Consider the following 5,726-nt stretch of genomic DNA (forward strand, 5'->3'; position numbering starts at 1 on the left):
AGAAGGAGCAAACTTGGACCTAGGGAGAAGCCATTTCTGATCAGGGTAGGGAGTGGGAAGTGCAAATAATAACAGTAACACTAACAATTATAATAGATTATGTTTTGTGGTTATTTACTGGTGTTTATACATCATTATTATATCACCCCGAAATATTCTTTAAATTGCTGTTTTTGTCAAAATAGTCTAATATTGGTAAATTCATCTGGCTTGACCTAAATAATACTCAAACATAATTCTCTCATTCCATATCTCTCCAAACAACTCATCTCCAGGTAGTCCCATATCCTCCCAGCCATATGTGACTGCAATTCCACAGATATGATGTGACTTCCCACAGATGTCTTCCAAAGCCCTTCCCTGTACCTGATATATTCACTCCTACATTCCCTGGAAAATTCTATCCTCCCTCCCCTAGGAAACTATTACTTGTCCTTCAAGTGTCATCTCCCCAGGAAGACCTTCTCTGACTCTTCTACTACTCCCCTCTAGTAACACTAACACACACACACACACACACACACACACAGGCTCCATTACACCATCACAGACCTTTACGGTAGGACCTCAATTGCACAGTAATTACTTGTTTATGTCTCTGCCTCCCCCCATTAGATTATGAGCACGTGAAAGCAGAGATTGTTAGTTCACTTTGGCAGCCCCAGTGCCTAGCCTGGCACTTGGTTGTTAATAAGGCCTTGCTGAATGAAAGAATTAAATCATTAAAAATCGCAAGATTAATTAAGAGTGTGGTTTTATGATTGACCCATTGTGGCATAACTCTTAGTGTAATACAGTATTTAACATTGTGCCTTGAATATAGCACGTGTTCCATAAATGTTTGTGAACTGAATGAATGAAGGATGGCAGGTGAAAAATCTCTTAATTAGATCCAGAGGGTCCTCTTTATTTGTACAATCCAAATAAGAAAGGCGTTCTCAGACACTGAAAGAAGCTATGCTGACATCTTTGTCTTACAAAAGACTCATCTGAATGATAATGAGTGTGGAAAATGGATTAGCTCCTGGGTGGACAGGGTTTTTTTTGTTGTTGTTTGTTTGTTATTTGCTTTTGGTTTTTGTCTCAGTGAAAAAGTAAAAATGCTTGAGTGCTCCATCACTTAGGGAGATTCAGCCCATCTTCTTTTCCATGATTTTTATTTTAGTGCTTATTTAATTAAGAAAATTAAATCATTTTTGTGGTACACGAATAAAATTGGTGAAAATAATGGTTACCAGTATTTTATTACTGTTGATTTTTATCGCTATTATATATCTGTAAACTAGATAATGCCGGAGAAATTGATTGCCATCTGTTCTTAGACTCTAGGAATAGGGCATCATTATCTCTAGGAGTACTCTACTACTATGTGACCCAAATGTACTGGTAATCCAATTTTTTAAGATCAGTAAATGTTTTTAACCTATATTATATGCATTATTACATGATATGCTTCAGATAAAGCATGAATTACTTTTAAAACAAGTGATAAAGAGGGCCTAATTTACTGGTTCTGGCTCAGAAACCAGGTGTTTTAAGTGCATTGAGTTTCATGAATTAAAGAGTGTGTTTCCTCCTTTATCCAGAGCAGCTAAGGATTATTGAGACTCCAAGATTAAAGGCACATCATGAAACTAAAACAGGCATTTAAACTTCCTGTGCCAAAATGCTGCCTTTGTTTCCCATTTCTTTCCTGATTAATCTCAGGACCATTCTTCATTACTACTACCCAAAGGTTAAAAGACGATTAATAGTATCAACTTCAAAACTTTTGTGAGAATTAGAGCACATGTAACCTTGCTAGGACGGTGCCTGGCACAGAGTAAATGTTTCATCAATGGTTGTTGTTGCTATTTTTTTATCATTATTTATTCACCATATTTTCATCCTTTAAACCAAAGCAGAGTTAGAGTTAGCAATATTAGTTGTGTTTTCCACTTGAGCTAAGGTTAATTCCTAGATGAATGCCAGTTGCTTTAATTCTCACTGATAGAATCTGCTTTCTGTATCGTTAACCTCCACACTTGAGCATTCAAGTTTTGTTTCATAGTGTTGCCTCCATGCTTTCTGTGATCGGTCTCTGCTATAAGTCCACTCAACATCATTAACCTTTCATCCTGATTATGAAAATGTGGTTTTCCAAACGTATTTGACTCTGATAACACATGGTCACAAAATTATTTACATTAAGGGTTGCAGCCTCACACAGCTCCAGAGAGTCCCATTCACTTGAAATCAACATGCATTAGTCATCTATTGCTGCCTAATAAATTATCACAAATTTAGCAGCTTAAAACAATACCTGTTCGTTATCTGACAGTTCCATAGGTCAGAAATCCTGGATGGTATGACTGGCACCTCAGCTCAGGGTATCACAGGCCTAAAAGCAATCTGTCAGCTGGCTGTGTTTTCTTCTGGAGCTTGGGATCATCTTCCAATCTCATTCCTGATGTTGGTAAAATTCAGTTCCTTGTGGTTGTAGAACTGAGGTGGCTGTTTCCTTGTTGGCTGTTAGCTGGGTTTGTCTCAGTTACTTGTAGCCACTCTGTGGTCCTTGTATGGAACCCCTCCAGCATCAAGGCCAACAACAGCACACTAAATCCTTCTCATGCTTCAAATTTCTCTGACTTCTCCTGCTTCCAGTCATAGAAAACTTTCTGCTTTAAAAGGGGTCAACTAATTGAGTCAGGCCCACCTGGATAATCCCCATATTTTAAAGTTAACTGACTTTCAACCAGGCATGGTGGCTCACACATGTAATCCTAGTACTTTGGGAGGCTGAGACGGGCAGATCACTTGAGGTCAGGAGTTCAAGCCCAGCCTTGGCAACATGGTGAAACCTCGTCTCTACTAGAAATACAAAAATTAGCCAGGAGTGGTGGCTCACGCCTGTAATCCCAGCTACTTGAGAGGCTGAGGCATGAGAATCACTTGAACCCAGGAGGCTGAGGTTGCAGTGAGCTGAGATCGCACTACTGCACTCCAGCCTGGGCAACAGAGACTCTGTCTTAATTAATTAATTAATACTTATTAATTTATTAATTAATTAAGTTAACTGACTTGGGACTTTACAGCAGTGCCTGTATTACTGTTTGAACAACCAACAGATAAGAATCTTGGGGGAGGGCATCTTTAGAGTGTTGCCTACCACATAATGTGAGTTTGGTGCGCTCCTGGTTCTGAGATGCTGGGTTTCACACACATTTGAAGGTTTTTAGATGCAAGGAACACAGGCTTGTTTAAGGAAAGTTAAATAGGATACACATGATACAAGAAGTGGTCTCACAGTTCCCAGTCCAGTGGGGCGGTGAGAGCGATGACGGTCTGAGATGGTAGGAGCAGTTGTGTGAAGATGGAGTCTCCCGGAGGAAATGACAATTACCTGACGATCACAGGGCCTTTACACCTCTTCCTGTCAGGGGCCGAGACATTCCATACACCAAGCTTAGGTGATGAAGAATTTGAAATCCCACCTATCTCTTTGGATTCTGATCCCTCATTGGCTGTCTCAGATGTGGTTGACCACTTTGATGACCTGGCAGACCCTTCCTCTTCACAGGATGGCAGTGCTTCAGCCCAGTATGGGGTCCAGACATTGGACATGCTGTGTGGGCATGACCCATGGCTTGATGGAGCAAGATGGGGGCTCCTCAGTGGAGGCTTGATCATGGACTTAAACCACTCTATAGGAACTCAGTATAGTGCCAACCCACCTGTTACAATTGATGTACTAATGATAGACATGACATCTGACTTGATGGGGCATAGCCAGTTGACCACCATTGATCAGTCAGAACTGAGTTTCCAACTGGGTTTGAGCTTACGGGGTGGCACCATCCTGCCACCTGCCCAGTCACCTGAAGATCGTATTTCAACCACCCCTTCACCTACTAGTTCACTTCACGAGGTTGGTGTTGAGGATTTCTGGAGGCAAATTTCCAGCCAGAAGACAGTGGTGGTGGAAGCAGGGAAAAAGCAGAAGGTCCCAAAGAAGAGAAAAAAAAAAGATCCTAATGAACCTCAGAAACCAGTTTCAGCATATGCTTTATTCTTTCCTGATACACGGGCTGCCATCAAGGGACAGAATCCTAATGCCACTTTTGGTGAGGTTTCAAAAATTGTGGCCTCCATGTGGGATAGTCTCGGAGAGGAGCAAAAACAGATATATAAGAGGAAAACTGAGGCTGCCAAGAAAGAGTATCTGAAGACACTGGCTGCTTACAAAGACAACCAGGAGTGTCAGGCCACTGTGGAAACAGCGGAATTGGATCCAGCACCACCATCACAAACTCCTTCTCCACCTCCTATGGCTACTGTTGACCCAGCGTCTCCAGCACCAGCTTCAACAGAGCCCCCTGCCCTGTCCCCATCCATTGTTGTTAACTCCACCCTTTCATCCTATGTGGCAAACCAGGCATCTTCAGGAGCTGGGGGTCAGCCCAATATCACCAAGTTGATTATTACCAAACAAACGTTGCCCTCTTCCATTACTATGTCTCAGGGAGGGATGGTTACTGCTATCCTAGCCACAGTGGTGACCTCCTGGGGGCTCCAACTAGACCCAACCAGTACAGCCACTATCCAGCCCAGTCAACAAGCCCAGATTGTCACTCGGTCAGTGTTGCAGGCAGCAGCAGCAGCTGCTACTGTTGCTTCTATGCGACTGCCTCCACCCCGACTACAGCCCCCTCCATTATAACAGATGCCACAGCCCCTGACTCAGCAGCAAGTTACCATTCTGCAGCAGCCTCCTCCACTCCAGGCCATGCAACAGCCTCCACCTCAGAAAGTTCAAATCAATTTACAGCAACAGCTACCTCCTCTGCAGATCAAGAGTGTGCCTCCACTCACTTTGAAAATGCAGACTACCTTAGTCCCACCAACTGTGGAAAGTAGTCCTGAGCGGCCTATGAACAATAGTCCTGAGGCCCATACAGTGGAGGCAACTTCTCCTGAGACCATCTGTGAGATGATCACAGATGTAGTTCCTGATGTTGAGTCTTCTTCTCAGATGGATGTTGAATTGGTGAGTGGGTCTCCTGTGGCACTGTCACCCCAGCCTCGATGTGTGATGTCTGGTTGTGAGAATCCTCCCATTGTGAGTAAGGACTGGGACAATGACTGCTGCAGCAATGAGTGTGTGGTGAAGCACTGCAGGGATGTATTCTTGGCGTGGGTAGCCTCTAGAAATTCAAACACAGTGGTGTTTGTGAAATAGTCCTTCCTGTTCTCCAAGCCAGTGAAGAGTTATCTGCTGGGAACATGTCTAAGAGCCTGTTTTTGAAACACAAGCTGGGCTTCTGGTAGTGCCTGATCACAGCCCATGATGTCCGTTCACGTTTCCCCCCTTTTCTCCCTTCAGCAGAGGCCAGGCTATGGAGCAGAGCCACTGAACTTGCTGTAATCTGGAGATGCTTTTTACACAACCACAAGCAGAAATACCAGTGGTAATAGCAGAGGAAAGGGTGAAGGGAGTATGGGCAAGCAAAGTATAGAGATGGTAGGAGTGGTGGTGGGGTTGAAGAAACTTGTTGGTATAATTGTCATAGGTCTTGCCTAAAATATTATTAAAATGACGGGAGTGTACTCAGCTTTGAGCCTAGGGAAAAAAAAAAAAAAAAAGAAGTGGTTTCACATGAAAATCCAAGACCAGAAACAAACATGGAACCTCACAGCAGGAGCTAGTGAATCCTTGCTCTGGTGATTTGCCATTAAGAAAATTTATG

At 43.1% G+C, this 5,726-nt stretch overlaps 1 pseudogene; it reads left to right on the forward strand.

Moving 5' to 3' along the window:
- Positions 1 to 3,330: 3,330 nt before the first annotated feature.
- LOC100612544 (TOX high mobility group box family member 4-like) lies at positions 3,331 to 5,469 on the forward strand (annotated as a pseudogene).
- The last annotated feature ends 257 nt before the right edge of the window (positions 5,470 to 5,726 follow it).

Source organism: Pan troglodytes, chromosome 3 (assembly GCF_028858775.2).
Source record: "Pan troglodytes isolate AG18354 chromosome 3, NHGRI_mPanTro3-v2.0_pri, whole genome shotgun sequence".
Lineage (NCBI taxonomy): Eukaryota > Metazoa > Chordata > Mammalia > Primates > Hominidae > Pan > Pan troglodytes.